Source organism: Nyctereutes procyonoides, unplaced genomic scaffold (genome assembly GCF_905146905.1).
Source record: "Nyctereutes procyonoides isolate TBG_1078 unplaced genomic scaffold, NYPRO_anot_genome, whole genome shotgun sequence".
Classification (NCBI taxonomy): Eukaryota; Metazoa; Chordata; class Mammalia; order Carnivora; family Canidae; genus Nyctereutes; species Nyctereutes procyonoides.
Window position 1 is genome coordinate 8,117,623 of NW_026575051.1, and position 22,852 is coordinate 8,140,474.

Genomic DNA, 22,852 nt, shown 5'->3' on the forward strand with positions numbered 1-22,852 from the left:
CGAGAAAACACATTTTCATTCTCAAGAGTCCACTCACTGGCCACCAGCTCCAGCACCTCCTGAGCCCCCAGCAATTGAGGTCACCCAGGTGTTCCTGAGTCACACTTCCTTTCTAGTGCCCCCATAGGTCCTACTGCAGGATGGAGAAGGTGCCTCAGTACATCCACTCCTCTTTGGTCCTTAGAGTAATGTGCCGGTGCTGGTCCGGGCTGCCCTCCTTCAGCCCAGGTGTCTTGGGTGGGGCTGCGTATAAAGCACAATCCCCTGCAGTGTTGGTCACACCTACAGAAACCCAAACCCACGCAACCTCATTAGGCAGGGTAGAAAGTGATCCAACGCCCTCTCCTCCATGCACACCTGAGGGGTCACTCCTACAGTGCCTATCCTGGGGTGCACATAGAGATGGTCTGGGGGGAGCTTGGGAAAGTATTCCTGCCTGGGTCCTACCCTCAGGGAATCAGCCAGAAATGGTCTGGGGCATGGAACTCGGATGCTTAAAGCTGCCCCAGGTGACTCTAATGCTATATAGAGCCAATTCAAAGCCACTGCCCTAGACCCAAGTCATCCTCCCTATTGAAGGAAGACTGGAGTCCAGCCCCACCCCAGTGCAGCAGGCCTTGGAAGCATGGCTGTCCTCCGGTCCACCTATGGGCTGCCCCTTGCACACCCTCCTGAGGCATCTCTCACCAGCCTTCGCGGATTGCAGAAGCACTGCTAGATCTCATGCTCACTGGGGCAAGCCTGTGCCAGAGGTGAGCACATTTTCAGCAGAAATCTCTGGATTTCCGACTTTCTCAGGCCTCAGAGCCCTGTCTGTACTCAGGATGGACAATAAAAACAAGGCAGGTGACCCTGCCCCCATTGTTCTCTGGCTGGGAGCCCCTCCCATGAGAGCTGAGTCCAGGGACTGGCTGACCTGGGAGGGCTGCAGGTTTGGCTAAAGCAAACAGTGAAGGGCTGGTGGGGTCTGAACTCAGGATGGGACGTCAGCAAGTATTCTCAGGCCCGTGCAAGGCTCAGCAGATGAGTAAGACTGGAAATGCCTGTGTGTATAGGCACAGGGGACCTCTGTGGCCCAGCTTGGGTCTCACAGCACTGCTGCCTGAGAGCTGGCCATGGGAGTAGGAAAGCATTTCTTCCCACCCCAACACACACAAGATGACCCTCCATAACTATAGTCTCAAATCCACCTCCTGATTCATCTACTTAAGGACTCAAGACAGATGAGACACCTAATGACAAGAGGGACATCCTTTGGCCACCTTTGGTTCTCTACCCACCAATTCACACCCATTGTCCTGCCGGGGTGACTGTGACCCGGCCAATGGCCCTGTGCTGCTATTTGTTCCCTTTCTGGGATGCTGGGGCCTGGGGCCTGGGTTCATGACTTGACTCCTTCCATGCCCCCAGAAACCAAATCCTGGGAGTTTCTGACATCTCTCTGCCTGGACAGATGCAGAGAAAACTGTTCAGCCAGGACCCCCACACGGGAGCACGGGGACTCTGGAGCGAGAGGCCCTGCACAGGGTTCAGCTTCTGGCTTGTCCTTCCCAAGCAAGCCAGCAGATCTCTCTGTTGACGGCTCCCTTCCTGGCCTTCCTTGTTAGAGCCCCTGGCCCAAACCCACACATCATCAGGCACCTCTCATACCTAGAACTCCTCTGGCCCTAACACCATTTAAGACCAAGACACTGTAGGAAAAAGAGGCAAAACGGATATTCCTATTCCCATTCTGTAGCTGAGGAAATCAGAGAGGGCTAATAACACAGTAGAAGTCACACAGCAAGGTGATGACAAAGCGCAGAGCAGAACCAGCCAGAAACCCCTGACTCTCTCTCAGTTGAGGGCCCTTTCTATCAAACAACCAGTCTACCACCCATCCCAGGAATGGGCTGAGAAATGCCAACCAAAGTGGAGCGGGGAAGGGGACAGGTAACGAACGGGTGGCGAAGAGCTGTGAAAGGGCTGGGCGGACCTAGTCGTGGTATTATTTGGGAGAAGTGTATGCTTAGGCTCCCTGTGCCCAACCCCCAGGAGGGTTCGATTTGCCCCGACCTTGCAACGGGTGGAAGGAGCAAACATGGGGAAGTCACTATCCACGGTAGGTTTCTAAAAACAGCCCTCGAGCAGGCCACAAAGGAGGTCACAGGAACTGCTGACTTGCCATCTCCCCCTCCAGGACTGATGACCTGAGGGAGATCTAGTTCACCATCAGCCTGGCTGGCTGGCCCACCTCCTGCCAGCTTGCTTCCCATCCTCCAGAGCTCAGGTCTGCATGTTGGCCTGGACTACACACAGGGAAGGCCAATCCACTTCAAAGTCCTAAATATCATGTTTGGGACCCTCCACGAGCAGCACGGGGACAGACCAAGGAAGGCCTGGGCTTTGAAGCAGACATGCCTGGATTCAAATCCGGGCTCTATCACCATTCACCAGCAGGTCACGTGGGCCATGTCCTCTCCCCCCTCTCGGAGCTTCACTTTCTGCATCTGACAGGTAGAGTACCAAGACTGTCAGGTTTGGGTGCAGATTATGTGAAATCATGCACGGCTCGATGCCGGGCATACAGGTGTGCTTCCAACACAGGTAACAGACAGAAAAGTGAACATGGGAAGAAGAAGGGGGGTGGGGAGGCCGCCTCCATTCTGGGGATGTACACCTGCTGTACGGGGCCTTCAGAGCCCTGGACAAGATAGATGGGCTAGCTGTCAACAGCAATGCCCTCCTTCCCAGGCACCCCAACCCAGAAGACTGGGGCTTTGGACAATGGTTTATCTCCCCAGATAGACTATGAGCTCTGAAGGCAGCGGTCACTCCTCCCTTACTCCTAGAACAGAATCTGGCGCTAGTAAGTATTCAATATTAATGAGTAACCCAGTCTCCAAGATGTACGCCTTTCACAACCACTCCCTCCAGGGAACCAGCATGGGTGCTGGTGGTGTTTAGGGTGGGTTCTGGCTCTAGGGAAGGAGGTGGGCAGTCCCAGTAGTTTCAGGCAGCCTGGTTCGATGGCTCTGTGTTTCTCTGCCCCACTGCCTTTCCCCCACCTCACCCCACCCCACCTATCTTCAGGGCTAAAGCCCCCAAAGGTCCCAGCCCTGGTGAGTCAGCTGCCCTGCAGACTTTGGAACCATCAGGATTTTAGAGGAAGGAGGCAGGAGGGTGGGGAAGGATGAGAGCCCAGGAGACACGTCAGGGTTGAGGGCCACAGGTCTCTCCTGCGTGGCCCTGCTTTCCCGCTACCCCAGTGGTGGGAGAGGACGATCTGTTCCGCGAAGCTCTGAAGCTCTCTGGAGCTCTTGTGGCTGCCTGCCTTGGGCTCCCTTGCTGGGACCCCCAGGACAAGGTTCCCACCACCACGGACAGCCCCCCGAACTCACGCCTCCATGGTACAAAACCTGTCCTGATACCTGCCACCTCCATGCCTCCCGGTCACACTGGTACCCTCTCGTCTCGTCTCATCTCGCAGAGCACACCAGACCCAGGGGCCTTGTGAATAGCCCCTCTACTGGCTCCCTCCTCCTCTCCCTCTCGCTTGACCCCATGGCTGGTGGCTCTGGGTAATAAGTAACCACCCACCCTTGAAGCCTGGGGTTCTGATAATAAGGAATTAATAAGCTTACCCATTTATTAGAATTTAAGATGACTAGATGGTTAAACTGTAAACTCCTTCACTAATTAAAAAAAAAAGCGCAGAGGGGTCCAGCGGGGTGGGTGGTATGAATTCTGCATGAGGGGTGGGCAGGTGAGTTTCTCTACTCCTACGGGGTAACCCCCCTGCCCGTTTCTTACACACCACCCACACCCGCGGCACCCAATCCGGCTCCACTGCCTCCCCACTGCCTCCGAGCATGATCCCACCCTACCCCTCTCCACAAAGCCCCCTGGCGGGATCCTCCTGAGGGCCAACCACCTGTCACAAAATCCTTCCTTATTGTCGGGACTTTCAGCTAAATCCCGCCGGCTGCACTCCAAGCCCATTTCCGCCGCTGCAGTCTCCAGCTGGTGACGGACAACAGCTGGCCTCCATCCTCCCTGGAATAAATTGTACCAGAAACTACCGGCAAAGCGGCACAGGCATTTCGGGGTGGATGGTTCACCTCCCCCTTGCGGGGAGGGTTGGGGGGTGGGTGGTAGCTTCTACCTCCGTGGCCCCCAAAGCCCGGGTCAAATCGAGAAGACTGAGTCCAGATCAGAGGCAGGGGTCCAGACCGCAATGCCAGGCGACCGTGAGGATCCCGGGGCCAGATACAAGGAGCACCCCCCACTCCCCAGACCACCATGGATTTCACACACCAATTGCACCAGCGTCTCTGGCTGCCAAGGCCCCGTTTGGAGATTGCAGAAATGAGACACATATAGGATCCCCAAAAGGTTGCGGGAAAGGAACGGGAGCCAGGTATACGCAACCAGTGCTGCCCCCCACCCGCTGGCCACTTGCCCCCACTGCCACCCCCACCTTGGCAGGGGCAGACCAGGCACAGCCGCCTCGGCCTTTTCCACCTCACAGGGAAGGGACGGTCCCCAGCCCACCTCCTGCCCCCATCAGACTGGGGCGTGGACGTGACCGAGGTGAAGGAAAACACTGAGCCTTTCTGTGCTGAAGGTATGGAAAAATACAGCCAGGCCCTCCTAGCACAGAGGCTGGCTGAGGTGAGGGGTAGTGTGGGCCCTGGGTAGTGAGGCCCAGGACCAGGGGACGGGCCTGGTGACGGGCAATGGAAACGCTCCGGATGGCAGAGCCGGAGAGTCACGCCTGGGGGGACAGCCCCACTGCAAAACCCACGAGGCAGAAAGTGTCAGGACCACGGCTCGCCTTCTCGTTCACAAGGGCTGTGATTTTAAGCAAAAAGCATTTCAAGTCTGCTCCCCCCCTAACGCCCACCCAGGCTCTAGCAGCCCTCAATCTTGTTGGCAGAGTGCAGGAACAGCCAGTGCACAGGCCAGCAGAGGCCAGCTATTCCCCGGCCCGAGAAACCACAATCTCATTTCCTCACGTGTAAAACGGGACGAACACTGCTGCCTCCCTACCGACTCTCAGGGGTATGGATCCAAAAGCTTGATTCATGAGGACGTGACAAGCACGAAGCAGGTACACAGGCAAAGCTAGAGCTGCTCCTAACTTAGGAACTTCTGGCTTCTAAACGCCTAGTGTTGTCGGGGTAGGCTTTCTTTCAGACTCCTGAGGCATTGTGTGTGGCCAGGGAAGGCTCAAAGACAGGAAGGTTAAGTGGCACCAGATTTCCAAGTCACCCAGAGGTCAGGCAGGACAGCGAAACCAGCTCCTCCCGGTGGCTGCATCCTGTCTCCCCAGCAGAACTCAGTTTCCCACGAAACACTCTACAGGGCAGGCTCGTCCTGAGAGGTCCATTTACCCTCAAGCCTGCTGAAGATGGCTGTCTGTCCTGGGCCACTGAGGGTGAACAAGTGACCCAACAGTGGGCTTCCAGCACACAGCCTCTCCCCTCCCAGGGAAAGGGGTGAGACAAGATGGCAGGATGTGAAGAGGGTTCCTTTCACCCTCACTCCCACCCAGCAGCCCTGGGGTATTCCCTTCTCTGCAGGGGCAAAAAGTACAGCTGTGCTGGCCTGCTACGAATGCCACATCTGGCCAGGCACCAGCCCCAAGCCCCATGCAGAACCCACCCAGCCAACTTAACCCAAGGAAAGATGGGACCAGAAGCATGGACAACCTTCCTTTGCACTGCACAGCACAAAGCTGGGGCTACTGGTTTGCTAAGCATTTGCTGAGCACAGGCCATATGCCCTGCTGTGAAGTGCAAGACACAGGCCCTGCCTAGGAGGACTCCGTGGTCCTAACCAGGGACAGGCAGGCAGACAGGAAGTTACATGATGGTGGACAACACAACAAAGCAGCGGCCAAATTTCGAGGCCAGGACAAGCCCTGGGGCTTGAACCGTGCCCTCATCCAATTCCCAGCAACTGGGCACGAAGTAGGACAAGAAGCCCAAACACAGATGGGGAAACGGAGGCTCACAAAACACAAGGGGCTAGGGCAGAGCAATCTCCCAGTCAGATGCTTCCCCCAGCTCTGAAAACTGCCTGCCCTTCCTCCCCAGGCCCACCCTTGGGTTTTCCATCTTTCCTGGCCTGGGCCCCCTACCATGTACCCCAGAAGGAAGCTGGAAACCCCTACAAGTTCCATCAGTCACCCCTATTTCCATTCTTTCCACATTTGAGGTGGAAGATGTGTTCTCAGTTCTCACTGCAAGGGGAAGATGTGCCCAGGTGGCCAGCAGATTCACCCAACCGGTGAATCTGAACTTCAGGTACAGGCTTTCCTCCCAAGGAACCAGGAAGAGTTGATGCTTCACTGGACACCAGCAGGCTGAGGGAATGGGGTAGAGCAGGTGATCAAAAGGAATTGAGACCCAAAAACAACAACTGGAGATCCATCCGTGAAACCTGACTCACACGCGATAGCCCGGTCCCACCTCCACTGAACCGAGCCTGACCCACGACACCAGGAATGACCCTCCCGCCAAACACACGGTCATCTGAGTCTCATGTGGCTCTGAGGGCCAGGCGGTCCACAGCTCTCTGCAATCTCGCACTTTCTGGGGCTGCGGGGGTGGGTGTGCTCACCTCAGAAGAGCTTGCAAGTTTCCAGTGGGTGGGACAGAGAAACCACCTCCTACAGGTTCTCGGCGCATCACGCTCCACGTTCCGCGGCGGCCGGGCCGGGCCAGGCCAGCTCTCCCTCTCCCACACCAGAGCAGGAATGGAATTTGACTAGACACCGAGAGAAGCCAGTGTGCCATTAGAAACCTCAACAGATTCCTATCAACACTCCAGTGCTGTCCAAGAGAACTCTCTGTGCTCATGGAATGTTCTATATCTGAACAGTCCCATGTGGCTACCAAGCCTTTGAAATGGGGCCAGTGTGACTGAGGAACTAAATTTTAATTTAAAATTAGGCAGCCACAATATTTAGTAGTATCGTGTTAAAATAAAATTAATTAGGAACATGTGGGCAGTGATTACCATACTGACACCGAGTCAAACCTAAGCATCCTACCCAAATGCTGTCCTAGGCAGGGGTCTGTCTTCCCCTGGACCCTCAGTTCACCCAAGCCTCAGGCCGTGGTCTGCGGCACGCTCCAGATTCTGAATTAGATGCATGCTGACCCAAATCTTGCCTGCTTGTGCTTTTTGTTCATCTGAAAGGCAGGGCAAGATCTCCCTGTACCCCAGTGGGGCTTGCCAGAGCTGGAAGCAACACAACACTGGTCCATGGGCCTCTGGAAGACACCACTCCCCTGCAGGGGACATGGACCCCACGAGTGGGTACAGCTGCTGGGGCTCCCCTGGCTCTGCTGGGTATCTCTTGGGGAACTATGCTCTCTTCTTGGTGACTGCCAACTCGTGAGTCCAGTCTCTAATGGCTTGGTCTGTGGGCCCAAGGGCCACCTGGTTTCCCTAGTCTGTGAGACCTTTCCCCTCCAAGTGTTCAATGGCACTGCTGCCTGGGACGTCGTCGCTTTGGCAGCGAAATTTAAGAGTAACAGCAAGCCAGTGTTCCAGCAATCACAGAACTAATGCTGGGCTTCAAGGTGTGTCCTGTTAAAACTCCGGTTTGCTTTGTGCTTTGTGCACCTCATATGTTAAAAACAGCAAGCCTAGAAGTGGCTAATGATATATAAATTCAGTCTCTTTAAGGGGGATTCAACAGCGTTTCAGAAAACCTGGAAGTAAGAGAAAGAAAAAGGCAGCCACCATCATCCTGCCTCTACCTCAACACAAATCGTCTTCTGTTTTTACGTGGAGTCTCCATGACTCAATGCTAACAGAACCACATGCGAACTTGAGCGTCCTGGCTGGCTGCCCTCACCCCCAGTCCTGTTTTTGTCTACCTGGAAGCCTGGCTCACAGTTCAGTCCCAATTTGAGAAATACCAACTGAAGCCCTGGGAGGCCACCCCTGCCCCCAGGGCCCAGGCAGTTCCAGCACCAACCAAGTGTCCCTGTGGGAGTCTGTCTGAGGGGTCCCATCCCCAGGCCACAAAGCCCAAGACAGTGCAGAGCAGTTGAGGGGAGAGGCATGAAGGGGTGTGTCCATAGACACAAGATCAGCTTCAGGAAGGGGAATTTTTTTAAGACCTGTAGACGATGACCCCGATACAGAGCTGAGGAGCCAGAGGACTTGACCACATACAGCTCTCAGTGCTGGAACTTTCCAGAAAGACAGGGCATGCCAAAACTGAGATCTGTGAACTCTGAATCCTCAGCAGGCTTGGTCCAGGTGGGGACCTTCTAGAGCAAGACCCAAAAGTGCCCCCCATAACTCTGACGATGTCCTGCCCCAGCACCGCGGAGCCACACCCAGGGAGACGGTGACACTTCATGGGGAAACCTCTTGACCTGTCCCAAGAGGGCAGTGTACACAGGAGGATCACAGGGGTGTGGGCAGTCACAGAGCGTCTGCTGGGTGGACAAAGAATCTGGTCAAGCAAGATCCCCACTGGGAAGAAGGCTAGGGACAGTTTTCCAGATTGGAGGTGGGCCTAACTGGAAGGCAAAAGAGGGCTGTGCTGGTACTGCTTCTGGTATTTGGTATTTGGCTGGTGGAAGACAAGCCAAAGGAGAGAGAAATACAGCGTCATGGTTCAGGGTGATCATTAATAATTACCCCCTCACACTGCGCTAGGTTTGCGATCCGATGGAGCACAGGCTGAGGGCCTTGTGGAGCAGGAGAGGGTACACACAAGTCAAAACGCAAGGTGCTCTGATGCCCCGGGGTGGGGAGGTGGTGCCGGTGGTGCTGAGGGTGACGAGGCTCAAAGAAAAAAGCTAACCTCTAGAGAAAGGGGAGCCTTCCTGGTCAGCCTCTCCTACAGCAACTCTTCTACCTTGGGGCACCTGAGGCCCCCGCAACATGCCACATGGCTACTTCATTGTCCTCAATATATACTGCATGGCCTCACGCCGACCTCAAAAGCAGGGCTAGTAACGAATTCTTCCCATAATTTCCAAAATCCTTAAACCAGCACTGGTTTAAGCATACAGCAGGTGCTCAGTAAGCGCCTAACCAGCTTTAGTGAGCAAGTCCTTGTTTCAGAGAGGGGCGGTGACCTGGTCTAGTCACACAGCAAGTCAGCTGAGCCAGCCCCAGGACCCAGCTCTGCCTTCCAGTCCCCAGCTCACTAAGTAGATCTCTGGGCTGCGGCTAGAGTCGGCTAGAGTCTGGGGGATGGGAGAGATGGGGTGTTGAAAAGCTGATAATCAGGACACCCTCCCTTTTCCTGCTCCCCAGGGGGTGCTGACAAGACACTACTGCATCAGCGTGCCCCACTTAGCCCACTCAGCACTTATCCCTCAGCGAGAGGCAGCCACTGCTCCAGGGGGCCGGGATGCTGAGAAGGGAAGGGCATCCTTCCAAAGCTAACACTGTCAGGATGCATTCCACGACCCAGGAGGCAAGAGCTTTATTTGAACAGCAGAGATGGGGAAGGTATGGGGCTGCTGTTCTTTCTCTTCTGGAGGGTCTGTGAACAGGTGCCATCCTGCACCTGGGATGTGAGAGGATCCAGAACCTTGCACTAGACACAAAGGACACCCAAGCCCAAATGAACATTCAAGTCCATAAAGGGCCGGCCCTGGGGTCCTCAACATGCTACGGCATCGCCCATCTCTGTCATCAGCCATGCAGACAATGTCTGGGTGGCACTTCCATCCACTCCAGGAGAATGGCAAGACTAAAACTAATGCCTCCCTAGGTGCAGGCCAGGGTACTGCTGGGGGTTGTCCCTGGGGAAGCCAAATGGGGATATATGTCACAAGTATTGGTTTAGCTGCTGAGGAGGGAGCAGGTAATATGGGCACTCAGATGGAAATCCCACAGCCAACCAGCAACTGCACGTCCCTCCTCCAACTCCTTGATTCTCTCTTGAAGGCTCGGGTCTCTAGGTCCCCCGACCCATAAATCTTGTCATGAAGGGTCGGGGCCTGTTAGGTCTGTAAGGATGCTGGAGGAAAGGGGATGAGGGCAGGAGGGGGGTTGACAGCCTCAACTCAGAATTGTGACACCCACTTATAACCCAAGATTTCCTGCTTTAAAACTTTCCATGCCGTAAATGGCAAATAAACCTATATATGGTCAATGTGGTCGGGAATACAGTGGTGTCAGAACCCACAAGGCTGCAGAACGCAAAGCCAGCAAAGCATGCATGGTACACTTTTGGGGTACTAAGAGCCAATGGGCCCCAAGTAGAAAGTCCAGCCCCAAAGAGAGACTAGCAAGATGGGTAGGACTGGTGACAACTTAGGACCTTACAGAGTCTAAGTGAGAGCCCCCTCGATGGAGCTCTGGCTCTGGACTCAGAAGCCTGGGCTCAGGCCACTCACTAGCTGTGTGACCCTGGTTATGTCGTTTAATCTCTCTGCCTCAGATGCCTTATCTACACAATGAGGCTACCCACAGCTGCTATCTTACCATGGCTGGGGGAGTCGATGCCATGTGGTGATGGCCCTTGCCTGGCCTACAACGCCCTTTCCCTCACCAATGTCAGCCACCGCTACTCCTATGGTGTGACTGTTGCTCTGGCCCCACTGCCACCCTTCCCCAGAGCAATTTACGTTAGGGGTGGACACAGATCTCGAGTTCTTGGTAAAAACAGTAAACTTGCTGTGTGTGTACAGCGTTTTACAACACCTCGCCACCCTGAAGAGATGGCCTTTTGTCTCTAATCGAGACCTAAGGGGATCAAGGGGAGGGGTCTAGAAAGAGGCTGAGACCACATGGGTGGGAGAGTCCAAATCACAGAGGCCACCGCAAGAATGCTGAGGGAGAGGCCACTGAGGGTTTTCTGAGTTGGGGGTCATAACCTGAGTCTATGAAGGACCCCTTCCCCCCCTTACTGTTGTGACACCAGCCAGGAGAGCTATTAGGAGGTGTGGCAGTCACCTTTCAATCTACCTCTTGGGGACACTGCTTCCAAGAAGCCTTCCCTAATTGCCCCACTTAGCTCTAATTACTCCTTTATTGTGCTTCCCTGCCCCCGGTGAGCACAGTAACCTGGGAAAAGTTACATAACCTCCTAAGGTCTGGGCTTTGGCTCCAGGGCTGAACAGGGAGGCCAGTTAAGTAACCACTAAGCTCCCTCCGGCCTCACAATTTATGATTTGCCGCCAGAAGTGCCCAGAGTCTGATTCTCCTCCCCCATCAACCATGCCTGCCAACCTCCAAGGGTGGTGGGGGCGGGGGGAGCATATTCTGGAAAAACCAGCCAACAACAGCTCCTTGGGTGCAAACACTTGGGGTGTGGGGTCCTGTGATAGGGCAACTCCCTAGAAGGCACCAGATCCTTTCTGCTCCAGGCTCTGGTTGGTCCCGAAAAACATCCTCCCTTCTGAGCCTACAGTTACCAACCATCTCCACTCTTGCCTCTTGTTTTAGAAAAACTTACTAGTTAGGGTGGGGAAGCTGGCACTCAAGATCACAGGAAGGAGTGTGCTAGGCAGGTTAAAAAAATCGGGCAGGCCAGGTTAGTGTGAGTAGAATCCGTGCTCTGCAACCTACAACACCATTATGATTTTGATGTAAAGGCGATTTAGAAGGGGATTAGGGGGGGAACCTGGTGGCTCAGTGATGTGTCTGCCTTTGGCTCAGGATGGGATCCTGGAGTACTGGGATTGACTCCTGCATCTAGCCCCCTGCAAAGAGACTGCTTCTCTTCCCTCTGCCTATGTCTCTGCCTCTCTGTCTCTTATGAATAAATATATAAATTCTTAAAAAAGGTTGGCGGGAGGGTGATTAGGGGCAGGGTGACAAATGGCTTGGTGGGAAAAGCTCTGGGCCTACACAAGCTAGACTAGTCTACCCTGGGCTTAGTTCCACAGTCTGTCCCTAGCTCCTCACAGGCCTTGGATTTCCTATCTAGCAAATGGGATGGTGTTTCACCGCCACACTTTAGTCCAGCCCGGAGAGGCCACAGGAAGGCACCTCAGATGAACAAGTCTATGGCGACCCATGGCAAAGCCAAGGGTGGGAATCTGAGCAGGGTATCTACAAGCTTCTTAGGGGTCATCCAGTTGCTAAAGGCAACTCCATTCAATGGGGCTCACATCCTTGGTCTGATGTGGAGGGGTACCCTGTGAGGGCCATCAGGGGAAAAGGAGCCCAACACAGGCTCCAGCCGAGCCAGAGTTATCAGGTCAGGACATGTCCCTCTCCCCTGAACAGCCCAGCCTTCCTCCTGTTCCTCTTCAGAAGGCTCTGAAGATGAAACCGTTTCCACAAGTGAGGGGCAGGGGCTGTTTCTTCCCTCCCCCAGCACGTCCACTTGCCCTTTTGGTTTCCACAGTACATGGTCTGAAGACATTCCCCAGAAGGCAGGGATGAGGTTCCTGCTCTTTGCAGCAGGTCTCAAACAGGTTTGGGCACATAGTATGTGCTTAGTAAATATCTGCTGAATGAAGGACTGGATGGCTATTTGCTCCTCTACGTAGAGTTCCTTGAAAGCAGAAACCACAGCCAGCCTGGCCCCGGAGGACAGATCTATTAAAGGCCCTCATGCCCATTGCCTTGTTAATCCCAAGGGAAAGGACTTTAGGAAAAGTTTATAAAATAAGGGGTAGGACAGAGGAAGCAGAGAAGGGGGTTTCTGGAGATAAAGACTCAGAGTGGGACAGCTGTTCCAAGTTCCTCAAAAAAGAGGCCACAAGAACTGAATCTAAGGTTAACTTGGAGCTGGCTGCTCAGCCGAAGTGAGTGACCTCCGTGCACGCTTTGTTCTAAGATCTTTCTCCCACCGAGATGAGTAGCATTGCTCCCACTTTCCAATGGAGCAATGTGATCAGGGTCACATAGTTTGCAAAGGCGCTGTGACTTGAAAGCCCATCCTTTTTTGTTTGTTTGTTTACTTAAGAATCCATTTTATTTATTTTTTTTATAAATTTATTTTTTATTGGTGTTCAATTTGCCAGCATATAGAATAACACCCAGTGCTCATCCCGTCAAGTGCCCACCTCAGTGTCTGTCACCCAGTCACCCCCACCCCCCGCCCACCTCCCCTTCCACCACCCCTAGTTCGTTTCCCAGAGTTAGGAGTCTTTCATGTTCTGTCTCCCTTTCTGACATTTCCCACTCATTTTTTCTCCGTTCCCCATTATTCCATTTCACTACTTTTTGTATTCCCCAAAAGAATGAGACCATATAATGTTTGTCCTTCTCCGATTGACTTACTTCACTCAGCATAATACCCTCCAGTTCCATCCACGTTGAAGCAAATGGTGGGTATTTGTCGTTTCTAATGGCTGAGTAATATTCCATTGTATACATAAACCACATCTTCTTTATCCATTCATCTTTCGATGGGCACCGAGGCTCCTTCCACAGTTTGGCACCGAGGCTCCTTCCACAGTTTGGCTATTGTGGACATTGCTGCTAGAAACATCGGGGTGCAGGTGTCCCGGCGTTTCATTGCATCTTTATCTTTGGGGTAAATCCCCAGCAGTTGAAAGCCCATCCTTAACCACTAGGCAGTGTGACCCCACCTCATGAGGCTTGAAGGGGAAAGTAGGAGCACATTTTGATAATGGCACTACCCCCCTTCTCCCCCTCCTCGCCACGATTCTAAGCCTATGAGACCAGAGGCCAGAGTCTGGGCCTGGCTCAATTCACCTAGACAAGTGTCTTGATCTTGAAGAGGTCCAGCCCCTCCCGACCGGACTTGGAAATGGAAGGTCCACATGGCTTTTAGCATTATCCCCTCAGAGCCAGGCATACCACCGGCCACCTGGGGCTCACCAGACATGGTGAGGCTATCAGTGGTCAATTAAACCCCACAGGCTTATTGCACATTTCTGTGGAGTAGGGCCAAGGGTGAAGAGACATGTCCCTGCCTGCGCAGGACTCCTCAGTCTAGCTGGGTGTAATTGAACTCCAAGCACTCCAAACTGTCTTGAATGAATGGATGAATTTACTTGTAGGAAGGGGATCCAGAGAAGTGAAATCTGGCCAGAGTCGCACAGCAAAAACCAGTACTGTAGGCAGAACTGGAACCATGTTAGAATCAACTACTGGGGGGCTCCCTGGGTGGCTCAGTGGTTTAGCATCTGCCTTCGGCCCAGGGCCTGACCCCGCGGTCCTGGGATCGAGTCCCACATTGGGCTCCCTGTGTGGGGTCTGCTTCTCCCTCTGCCTGTGTCTGCCTCTCTCTCTCTCTCAAATAAATAAATAAATAAATAAATAAATAAATAAATAAAATCTTTAAAAAAAAAAAAAGAATCAACTACTGGGGACACCTGGGTGGCTCAGTGGTTGAGCATCTGCCTTTGGCTCAGGTCATGATGCCAAAGTCCTGGGATCAAGACCCGCATCCAGGCTCCCTGCATGGAGCCTGCTTCTCCCTCTGCCTGTGTCTCCGCCTCTCTCATGAATAAATAAATAAAATCTTAAAAAAAAAAAAAAGAATCAGCCACTGCCTACACAGTGGTTCAGATCCAAGTCTGTCAGACCCAGACCCAAGCACAGGTCTACACTGACAAAAGGAGGGGCTCTCAACCAGATACTATCCCTGCCATCAAGCACCCCTGCAGGGCTTTCCCCTGGGGTTGGGTGGGGGCGAGGGGGGGTGGAGGGAAGCCTCTCCCTCCCAGGAGGGGCCTAGCTAAGCAGCTGCAGCCAGATTACACTGGGCCACAGGAGGTGACAACAGCCACAGTATGCAATCCTGCCTAAATATTTCAGCAGGAAACCCAAATATTTAGATGGAGGAGAGGAAAAATAGAATGTACATTTCAAAGCCAATCAAAGGGACCTGTCTACCAAAGGCTCTCTGGGAGAGGAAGTGGGTGGTGCCTGCCCCGTACAAGGGTACAACTCTGACCCCAGATCCTGTGTGATCACCACCCAGGGAGGACACCCAGGAGGCCATCTGCACCTGGAATCATCCGGAATGGAAAGGATTTGATCAGAGCCTGGGACACTGCCAGGACTGAGCAGAGAAACCCTTGCCACCCTTCTCCCAGCAGGGAGCAGGGCCCTTTGAAAGAGAAGAGGGGACACCTTCCACATTTTTAGATGTTGACCATTCTTTCTTTTGAGGGGAGAGTTGTGGGTGAACTTGAAAGAAATGGGAAATGTTGGGCGACTCCACTAGGAGGAATTTGGTGGGCCTTATCATCCGTATCTCCATCTCCAGATCAGGAGATCACTCCGTGGTGGGGCCTGAAGCAGGCATATAGAGAAAGAGAGGCACAGCAGCTGATAGGCAGCAGGTCATCGGCCGCATGTGCCAGACATTCTGCCAAGTGTATTTACGTGGATTCTGTAGACACGAGGGAGATACTATACTACTTCCCATTTCACAGATGAGGAGGCTGACCTGCTCAAGGTTATGGAGCTAGGTAATAAGCATCCTGAAAGCTGTCCCACATACCTAAGGCTCAGACGGCACCACACAAGGCTAACCCTTTCCTGCCCCCAGGCCTTTGCTCCTTGTTTTTTTTCCACCCTTCCACCCCACAAAGAACAAAAAGTTTCAGAATGTGGACTCTAGGTTCAGATTCTCATTCTTCCACTCCACAGATGTACAAACTCTAGGCTGAACCTCTGTGGTCCATTCTGTTGCTCCTACCAGCATGTAGTGCTGGTTAAGAGGGCACCTACTGCAGAAGCTGCTGCATAGATGATGATGATGCACAAAATAGTTCACAAAGCCGGTGGCTAAAGCAAATGCTAGGCTCGCACCACCCCACCCCCACTCCCAGTACTCCAACCTCCTGGCTCTGCAATCAACAAGGCAGGGGGAGTCTCAGCCTCTAGTTAGCCATTTGAACCCGGGCAAATCGCGTGGCCTCCATTTTCCTAGAAAACGGGTATAGCAGTAACTTTTAACCCACTAGACTTTTAATGAGACACTAGTTAAAGAACCAGCCCAATGCCTGGCATGCAGTCAGAATTCAGCAGGATGCTCACAGGGGCTGCCACCCACATCACTCATCTTCCCAGCTTGCCTTAAATTCCTGCTTCTTTAAATTCAAGAGTAGAAATTAATTTCTCAACGGTTCACCCTTAGAACCTCCAGGTTACCAATGTCAACCAGGGGATAGCTTCTTTACTTTTCTTCTTCTAGATTAGGGGCTCCCTGAGGGCAGGATTATGTGTTGTTCAGAGCCAGATCCCCTACAGGCCAAGGAGTTCTAGAGGCTCAGGAAACAGGAACTGAATCCTCTGAGGCCCTGTGACCCTCGTCCATCTGCAACCCATCACTCAGCACCAGGACCGCATTTCCTCTCATTTCACCACTATGTCTCTCTCCCCAGTGAGGCTGAGCTCCTGAGGGCTAAGGCTCCCTGTTTGGTTTCTGAGGCTTCAGCACACATAAAAATGCTAGCCAGCAGGGAGGCCTCTCTGTGAGCCACCCTTTCTTTGCCCAGATCTCCAAAATTTAGGGACCAGATTAATTCCTCATCAAAAACTCAGAGGTCCTGCAGCTGTACAGAGCTGGAGTATACCACCCCTACTTTTACATAAAGGGACAACTAAGACATAATCTGGAAAGGTAACCAAATAGGGAGTGGGATGGCTTTGGCAGGGACCTAGACCTGAACCTCCAAGGGGCTCATGGTGAGAAGGTGTCCTAATTGAAAGCTGGGGATGTGAGTGTGAGGGGAGGATGGGGTGGGGGCTCTTTTTTGGGTGGGAGGCTGTGGCTCTGTGGGCTTTGGTGGAATAACCCACATTTCATCACATCAGTAGGAGGAAGGGAGGAAGAATCCTTATCAGAACACCCATGAGGTGAAGGGATCAGCCCACAGAAATGCTGTTAATTTAGAGGCGAATACTCCACTTCTTTTAAGTTGCAATGCTTGTGAAGAACAGGGAACTTTTTGAAATGCTGCTCACTCCCTTACTTAAATTGCAAACATTTGGTCAGTTCAAATTCCTTGGCTAAACCCAGAGGGCTGCATCATCTGACCCTCACCTCTCAGCCCTGTGGCAGCAGCCCTGGACCATCACACAGTTATACTCCTCCCTGAGGGCTGTGGGCAAGAAAGTTCCACCATCACCCCCCTTATTTGTCTAACTCTTTAAAAATCTGGTTGATACACTCCCAGAAGAGGGAATCTGGATCATATGGTTCCACTTTTAATTTCCTAAGGAACCTCTTCTACACTGTTTTCCATAGTGGTTGCACCATTTTACTCCAAGAGACAAATACTATATGATTCCACTTGAAAGGTATTCAGAATAGTCAAAGTCACAAGAACAGAAGTAGATTGTGCATTACCAGGGACTGGGGGAGAGGGGAAAGAGGAGTTGTTTAGTGGGGAGAGAATCTGTTTTGTAAGACAAAAAAGTTCTGGAGATCTATTTCACAACCCTGTGAATATACTTAACATGAATGAACTGTACTCTTAAAAATGGTTAAGATGGGGTAAAAAAAAAAAAAAGGATAAGATAGCAAACTCTCTTATGTGGTGGGGTTTTTTTTTTTTGTTTTTGTTTTTTTTTTTTTTTTTTTTTTTTTACCACATAACGAGCACTTACTATATGTGCCAAACACAGGTCTAGGTAAACCAGGAGGGTGATACTGTGGCATGGCTTCAGAGGCCAGCCCATAACCATCACACATGCTACATGGATGGGACTCTCAGCAACAGCAAGGGGCCTGCAGCTGGTGGGGCAAGTGGCACTTAGAGGGTAGGTAGCATGTCCTCTATCCATGTCAACCCATCCTTGGGGAGGATGGACAGATCAGGCCTCCTCTGCCCTATTCTAAGAGTACCAGGGAACCCTCAGTGAGGTCTCCAAGGAGACTCGCCTCGTCCTGCTCCATTCCCCAAAAGAAACACGGGAAGGAGGCAAACCTACTTTTTATACACCTTCTTGTAGTACTCAGCACATTTGGCCTCTCTATCACCCAGTTCTGGCCACGTCCTTCTTGAAGCCCCAGTTGGATCTAGCACTTCAATCTGTAGAAAGACTCTGTCAGGGGTTCTGTCTCAGGAGTGGGGCGCCTCTGCTCCCCAAAGCCTTATATTTCCCTATTCCCCACCCCCACCACACGTAGAGTTCAGAGGCTGAGCCCAATCTGACAGCAAACAGCCAAGTTCAAGATGAAAGCCCTTGGCCTGAGGTCAGAGCCAGCCAAGCACAGCATCCAAAACTGGAAGATTGTTTCTTTTAAACGGGAGACTATAAATAGGGCAAAACCCCAGGAAAATACTTAGAAGCAACAATCCTCACCTCCCTTGCACCTCCTCGTATAGGACTCTCCCCACCCCCACTAGAACCTTTCAACACTTGCTAATTCCCACCCTAGATGATAAGTCTCTAATACCACGCCATCTGTAAGCATCCCAAGGGCTCTAGTAAAACTCCCAAAACGATTCAATACAAATTCACTTTAACTGTTAAAACTCTTAACTAGAGCAGTTAACTGAGGCAGATTTATCGATTTAAGAATTCTTATTTTTTTGGCTGCCCTCAACTTTGAGCGGAACATAAACAAATGAGCCATTAGGAGGGGACCTCTTTCGTCCATTTCCTCTCAAAAACCAGACTTCTCTACTTTTCCACTTCTGCAGTTCTAGACAGTGAGGACCCAAATTCAAACTAATGACGTGGAGGCCTCCATGATCTTGGATAATCAAAAGATCTATTGTGTTCCCTTTACTTACAAAAGCAGTTAAGAGGACCAGTGTGCTTTACAATTTCCAACAAGGCTCGAAACAAAAGAGGTTTTCATGTTAACGCTCAATTCTCAAAAAAATTCAATTAATGTGCCCCATTCTCAGCATTTTGGTCAGATGTAATTTTAGCACATAATTCCTGGTTATATATTTCAAATTTTAGGAGCAGGATTGGTGTTAGTAACTCGAGGTCAGACCTTTAAAATTGGGATCAGCCTGACTAGTGTAGACTGGAACAAGTATAGAGTAGGAAGGGTCCAGTAAATAAAAGGAGAGGGGTCTGGCACATATGGAAAACCTCCAAATATGATAATGCAGTCTGAAGCTGGCAAGGAGGCCAGTAGGATCCAAAAAGGCTTCTGGGAACTGGTCAACTATGTGAGAAGTCTTGAAAACCCATCCTGTCATGGTTGAGTTTATTCATCCTTTTTCTCAGAAGCCAGTCTCGGCCTGGCAGTGTCTTCATCCTGTCTTTGCACTCCCAGAGCCTTGCCTCGTGCCTGGCACACAGTGGGCACTTAATAAAGGCTTGCTGACTAATTCTCAGGTACTCTGGAATACAACAGTGTGAAACCTGACTCTGCACCATATAATCCTGGGCAAGTTACATCATTGTCCTCATCTATAAAAGGGGGTGGTCACCAAGATTAAATTAAAATAAGACTATTTACAAGGTGCTTATTCGAAGCTCTGGTGCACAGTGAGTTCTCAAATCCTTCCTGTTTATGAACACTGCACACCAGAAGTGAAGGCTGAGAAAGGCTGACTGCTCCCCTTCACCCTAACTCTTTGCTTTTTTGTGCTGCCAAGGGAGGGGTGGACTGATGCTTACCGCAGCCACAGAGGAGCTGCTGGCTGGGCCAGGCACAACGCAGGAGGCCTGCATGCCAATGCTTGTTCCAGAGGAAATAAAAAATAGAATTTCCCAGCCGACCAGTGTCCACCTGAACCCATTCACTTAGCTCACTTACAGACCAACCATTCAACAGCTTCACATGCCTAAGGAGGGCAAAGGTGTAGAAGCAGCAGGCTCTGAGGCAGACTGCCTGGTTCCCACCCCAGGCTGTGCACTCCTGCGGTGTAACCAAGGCCACTCCAAGGTCCCTGAGCTTCAGTTTCCTTATCTGAATGCACAAGGTGGCTATAAGGAGTACCTGAACGAATACAGGTAAAACATTTGGTCAATGTGTGCTCAATAAACGCTAACAGGGGGAGCACATGCTGGCTCTCCTAAGTCACATCTGTACACATCTTGCCTAATGCTTCTACTTGACCTGATCCTCACTGGACCCTCATTTTGTAGACAAGAAGAGGCAAATTTAAATGGCTTGATGGGTAAATGGCCAAGCCAGATGGCAAAATTGCCCATGTCCTCTCTCATAAAATCCACATACCACCCACCATGCCCAACTCACAAGGCATTCAGACAATGCTAACTGCCTTTGTTGGGAACCTCTGCAATTTAGCAAGAGGCCAGGGGAACAAGGCTTGGGAGCAAGGTTCCAAGGTGGTTCTGAAGGCAGGATGGAGGGCGACCACGTGGTCTGAGGCCAGTAGGGGTGGGAAGGCTCGAGGTTTGAAAGTTGGCCTCCATCTCAGTTCAACCACAGCTTGAACAGGGAGGAAGTACCTGAGAACTTGGGGCCTATTTCCAAAGATCTAACGAAAAGTGAGGGGTGTGTTGCCTTGATTCCCTTAGCATGCTTTTAAAATCATGTGCAATTTCCAGCAAAAATAAAACCCCAAGGGATCCCTGGGTGGCGCAGCGGTTTGGCGCCTGCCTTTGGCCCGGGGCGCGATCCTGGAGACCTGGGATCGAATCCCACATCGGGCTCCCGGTGCATGGAGCCTGCTTCTCCCTCTGCCTGTGTCTCTGCCTCTCTCTCTCTCTCTCTCTGTGACTATCATAAATAAATAAAAAATTTAAAAAAATAAAATAAAACCCCAAGCCAGACTGCACCCCCTTCCCTTCTAACAACCCCTCCCAAGAGCCTGCCCCAACCCCAGGAATTCCTAGTGTGGGACTTCTTTAGGATAACAAAGGTGATTCAGAACCTGACAAAACACAGGACCTCAGGTGTGAAAGCCCCCAGGCAGGGGCTGGAAGGGAAAGAAGTTTGAATTTTAAAGACTGAGACTTTGGGTTTTTTTTTTTTTTTTCTTAAACCAATTTCCTGGGGCCTCAGGCAATGCTTCAAGTCACAGAACAGAAAGCAGAGCCAGGCAGCAGATTTCAGCAGACTAAAAAGTGACGCTAGCAAAATGCTTCCCCTGGTCAGTTGTCCATTTCTTGGGTTTTTCCTATGATGGGAGGGGACTCATCCAGTTGGAGGTTTGAGAGTTTTCTGGCCAGGGATGATGAACAGGGCTGTCCTTAATCATCTCCAAATCAGAAATGGCCTGATGCTCAAATCTAAAAGTTACCTGCCCACTTTGGGGGCAATCTTTGGTAGGTTTAAGAGGACCTCCAAATAAGAGGCATTTTGTTTGCTCAAACACCTAAGAAAGCTATCTAACTTCCAAAGCTACTACCACCAGCTGCACCCGGCTGCCTTACCCTGACAACCCCCCCCCCTTTCCCTTCTCCTTGGGTTTTGAAGTTTATTTTCCCACATTCAGCCTTGAATTCTTTCCTTCCTTCCCCTGCTGCGGCGAAGAGGGAAACACTTCGAGGGCAGCTTGATTCTTCATCACCCACGCCTGCCCTCCTCCCCCTCTAAACAAAGCCCTAGAACAAACTAAACAACAACTCGTTCTCCTGGGGAATTGTTTCCTCAAGGGAAATTATAAAGTGACCCCTCCCCAATATGCGCGCACAGGGCAGACACACTCCTCCAAAGAAGCTCCTGCTACTGGGGGCTAAAAACACCCAATTACCCTCTAAGGCTCGTCCTCCCCACCGAACCGAGCCGAACCTGCACTGGGCCGCCACTCTGGGGACTGACTGCTACAGGTCCAGAGACTCTCCCCACTAAAATCCAACACCCAACCTGCCGGCCTTCGCTACCTCTCCTGCTGGCCAGAGAGGTCAAGTCTTTCCTTGCCCAGCTGCTCATCCATACCTAGATGCTCCTGTGTGGGAATGTCCATTGATTTTGGAACAAAAAGGAGGTAGCAAAGGCAAGACATCCTCCTGTTTTCCAAAGCTTTCAACCTTCCAACGGTCCAGGAATGGAAAGAATGATGAAGACAGGAGAGACATAATACCAATCTAATGAGAGACAACTAGACCATCATAAAATGTTGGGAGGGGGGAGGCGGGCTGCTGCAGATTGAACGCTGTTCCTCCTCAAACCTCCTTTCTGCCATCTTTCATCCCAAGAGAAAAATGTAACACCTTGGACAATCTACCTACCCCTAGTCCACCCCACAATCTAGAGCCTTCACCAGCTCTTATATCCAGGTCCTGATCCTTCCACCGGAGAGAGGCCATTAATGCAGGCCAAGAGGGAGAGTGGTTAAGGCTAAGAGCCTCTGAGAAACTAGAGCAGAGGGCCCCGGTCCCCAAACAGACCCAAGGTCCCAACCACCATGATCAGCCCCCAGTTTACCCCAGTAAGGTCAAAGCGTCAACCAGAAGACGAGAGGTTCTCAAAGCCAACACAGAGGAGAATCTCCCCCGCTCCAACACCTCTCATTCTGCTCAACCTCTCCTTCCCCCTAAAAAAGGACGCGCTGGGTTTTGCTCTTTTGTTGAACCTGCTACTTTCACAAACTTTTTAGCTCCAAGCCCTGGGGGAGGGGGGGGCTGTCTCCGCGAGATAAGCCCTGCCGGAAGCCTGAGCGCGTCCCCTGCATTCTGGCCGTCAGCCCCCGAAGCCGGGTGCTGGGGCCGGACGGAGCCCCCTACCGCCTCCTGAGCCCTGAGGACGCGGGTGCGCGGGGAGGCTTTGCTCAGGCTGGGGCTGGGGGACCCTCCAGCAACTCCGCCGGGCTCCCGTTCGCGAAGAAAAACCGGGCGGGCGCGGCACGGGTCTGGCGCTGGGAGGTGGCGATGCGGAGGGGTGGCACCGGCTCGACTCCCGAACTCCGGGAGCGTCTCCAAGAGGAGATAAACGCCTCGATCCGCCCTACAGCCCCCTTCCAACCCGGGGGGCACCCGCACGCTCGCGCGGAGCCACCGCGCGGCCCGGTTCGCCCGGGGGTCAACCCCAGCCTCTTGTCTCTGGACAAACCGGCTTCCCGAGGAGTCT

The 22,852-nt window shown here is 52.2% G+C and overlaps 1 protein-coding gene across 2 annotated transcripts in view; it reads right to left on the bottom strand.

Moving 5' to 3' along the window:
• Positions 1 to 22,852, bottom strand: part of KCNK5 (potassium two pore domain channel subfamily K member 5) — a 38,908-nt gene that overhangs the window by 15,314 nt on the left and 742 nt on the right. The window contains exon 1 of one of the 2 annotated variants that reach the window (XM_055330813.1): positions 3,411 to 3,485. The exons of the other annotated variant lie outside the window; for it this stretch is intronic. The gene's annotated coding sequence lies outside the window, so the exon portion shown is untranslated. Of the gene's footprint in view, positions 1 to 3,410; positions 3,486 to 22,852 lie in introns of those variants that run through there. 2 annotated transcript variants of the gene reach the window in all.